This window comes from Zingiber officinale, chromosome 1A (genome assembly GCF_018446385.1).
Source record: "Zingiber officinale cultivar Zhangliang chromosome 1A, Zo_v1.1, whole genome shotgun sequence".
NCBI lineage: Eukaryota > Viridiplantae > Streptophyta > Magnoliopsida > Zingiberales > Zingiberaceae > Zingiber > Zingiber officinale.
The window spans coordinates 120,462,145-120,465,570 of NC_055987.1; the positions used below are offsets into that span (position 1 = coordinate 120,462,145).

Below are 3,426 nucleotides of genomic sequence, written 5' to 3' on the forward strand. Positions count from 1 at the left end.
CACCAAAGTGCTAAACAAATAAGATGAATCATGACTATTCCAATTATAACAACCATTCAAGTTTAAGTAAAGTGAAAGTAAGATCCTTAAGGTTAGGCTAAAACTCAAATTTGTCTCCGCACAATGCTTAGCTCATTTCATGCTACTTGAGATAGAAGAAAGAAGTATACTAAACATACTAGCATTATCTCCACAACAGCATGAATCAAGAAATGAACCTGCTAACAATTTTACTATTGGACAAGTCAGCAGTGGTTAGGAAAGATGTTCTCGATATGCCACATTAAAAAATAGTCAAGTGACGATCAAAAAATAAGTCTAACAAACAAAACAAAGGCATTAGCAAAAACTAAAAGCAGACAAAGCAAAATAAAATGCAGAACAAATGAAAATGCAAAAGAAAATGCAGAAAATTCAGGTTGCAAACACCCCCTCAGACTCAAACTTTTCATCGTCCCGATGAAAACTAAAAATGAAATATGGAGGAGATTTTTGAAGTTAGAGAATTTACCAAATGATAAGCTCCAAATGGTTGAGACATTCATGTTCTAAAGACACTTCCCTATATGTAAATTATGCTCCTCCAAAACTTGTAATCCTACAAAAAGAAATAAGTAAAATTAAGTAGGGGATATGAGCTTATTATGAGGAAAGAAATGAAACTAGAAAGAAGAACTTGGGTTGCCTCCCAAGAAGTGATTGTTTAAGGCCATTAGCTCGACCCCTTATTTGGCTCATCGAAATCACGATCTTGCTGGAGTGAGAAACTTTCGGACTTTTCTTCCAATGACCCATATTATTATGAAGAGAGTTGTTGTCATAATTGTGATGTAGTGTATCACCACTCTCTTCATCTTCATCTCCTTAAAAGTCCTTTCTGGCGGTCAGAGATAGTTCATATTAAACTTCCAATTATCAGCCTCATGAAAACCTATACACCCAAAAGAAAGGCACGCCTTCCACAAGCATGTAATATAAGAAAGAATTAGAACCATATTAAGATAAGCTGAATAAGTAATGAAAACTGAATCACATCTAACAAAGTCAATTATAGGTACCTCTATAAAGTTTTCCAAAAGATCACAAGAAATACTTACTTTACTTTGCTGAGAGATACCTGAAAGTTCTAAACATGTGGATGTGACTTCTTCAGAATTAAGTACTGGTTCTGGCACTGGCTCAAGTGGAAGTGCAACTAAAGGTGGTGATTCTTGGGGCTTTGCCATATCTACATAAGTCCCTACACATTGATCCACAACATGCTCCATTCTTGCGACTTCCATAGTCTCTAAGGGTTGTGTGGACAAAGGAGGTGATTCTTGAGATGCTGCTTCCACAACACAGCTCCCTACACTTCCTTCCATTTCAATAACATCATCACATATTGTGAAGAACATTCCAACATCAAAATCTTCAGCAGGAGAATCAATTACAGGAGGAGCAATAATTTCACTTGCAGTTTTAAGTGGATCTACCTCATCACATTCATCATCTAAAAATTCAATTTCACCATAATACCCTGTAAAGCCTGGAGGTAAATCTGAAAACTTATTCACCATTGCAATATCATTACACTCCTCATCTGAAGAGTCCTCATCTTTATACACATCAAGAAATCTGCACTCAACCATATTAGAATCACAAAATTTGCCAAAATCTTTATCTTCATTGACCCCCACTAGCCTTTGTAGAAAAGAAACCCTTAGTGAAGGTCTTGGGAAAGATAGAACTTCCTTTTTCCCATATTCCCTTTGAGCTTACGGCGGAGGTCCAATTTGCTTGTCTAGTATTGGTGTGATCAATTATTGAGGGAAAGGTACTTGTGGCCTTTGGGCACTTCCTTGAGTAACGGAACTGAGTTCTTGTGATCTTCTATTACTCTTCTCCTCAATTCTAAACAAGTCCTTATTCAGAAGTTCTTCATGATTCTTGTCACTTCTCAACTTAATATCATTACACTATTCACAATTTCTTATCTGTGCAGGAGGGAGGTCTTGTTTGAACCATTTTAAAACTATGCTATCGATCTTTACCTCCTACTGTTTGAACCTTTCATTCTGCAACTTGTGATTTTCCAAAATCTTGGAAGGTTGAACTGCATTTTGTTTGACAAACTCTTTTACCTTTATGACTTGCACTTCTGAAGTTCTCGGGGGAAATTCCATCCAACTTCTATTTGACCATTCTTGAAGATTCAATGTTACTTGATCAATTAATGTATATACTTCATCCACACTTTTATTTAAAAAAGAACCTCCATCTAATGAATTCAATAAACACTTATTTGAGAAAGAAATTCCCCTATAAAATATGTGTAGAGTCAGCCATTTTTCCAAGCCATGATGAGGGCACTGTCTTTGTAGACTCTTGAATCTGTCCCATGCTTCAAATAATGATTCTCCATTTGTCTGATCAAAATTTGTAATGCAATTCCTCATATACACTATTCTTCTTGGAGGGAAAAAAATAATTCAGAAATTGCGCTGCTCTAATTATTCCCAACTTGTAATGCTTTGAGGACGGAGAGAATATAACCAAATCCTTACTTTATCCCCTAAAAGGAAATGTCATCAATCGAACTGCATCCGCTAACACTCCTTCACATTGCATCATATCACAAAGCTCAAGAAATGTCTCAAGGTGCAGATAAGGACTTTCTAATACTTCTCCTCTGAATTTATGACCTTGTATCATAGCAATTAACTCTGGGTCTAGTTGGAAACTTTCTGCTTCAATATGAGGTTGCACAATAGGAGACATAAATCTAACAAAAATGAGTACAGAAAAATCTCTTAAAGGCCTGCTTGACATGTTAGTGCTCACAGTATTTAAAAAAAAAATAGGAGGAAACATGCAGAATTTAACACAAGAAGTAAAATGCTTAACACGAAACAAGAAAGTAAATGCAAAAATAAAGGAAAAAAGAAAACTGAACTATAAACTAATAACAAAAAGTAAATGCAGAATTTAAATTGCAAGAAAGAAAAGTGCGAAAAAAGAAATAAGGAATGCAAGGTGAAATTGGAAAAATAGAATTTCTAAGACTAGTTACAAGTATGAAATAGAAAAGAAAGAAAAGTTTAGTCTAACTCAAATGATTATCTCTAATGTTATAAGCGTAGTTCCCGACAATGGCGCCAAAAACTTATTATGATTCCACAAGTACATGGTTATGTTGTCAGTAATAAAAGATATCGAACCCACAGGGACTGTTTATAAGCACTAGAAATGTCTCACGAAGAATTTGTAAAATACCGAAAAATAGGCGAATATTAATAAGGGAATTTTCCGGAATTTTTAGAAATTTTTCGGGAATTTTTCGGAGCTCGTACGGACGAGTTAACGGGGATAAAAATGGGGCCCGGAAAAGTCTGTTTAGGCTACCCCGTTTATGTGAGAAAATGTCTATATTTACATTTCCTTTTT

The 3,426-nt window shown here is 35.2% G+C and overlaps 1 non-coding gene across 1 annotated transcript; it reads left to right on the forward strand.

The window, feature by feature from the left end:
- The first annotated feature begins 2,334 nt into the window (after nt 1–2,334).
- LOC122039148 lies at nt 2,335–2,440 on the forward strand. The gene has a single exon (XR_006128040.1). It is a non-coding gene; the product is annotated as a small nucleolar RNA R71 (small nucleolar RNA).
- The last annotated feature ends 986 nt before the right edge of the window (nt 2,441–3,426 follow it).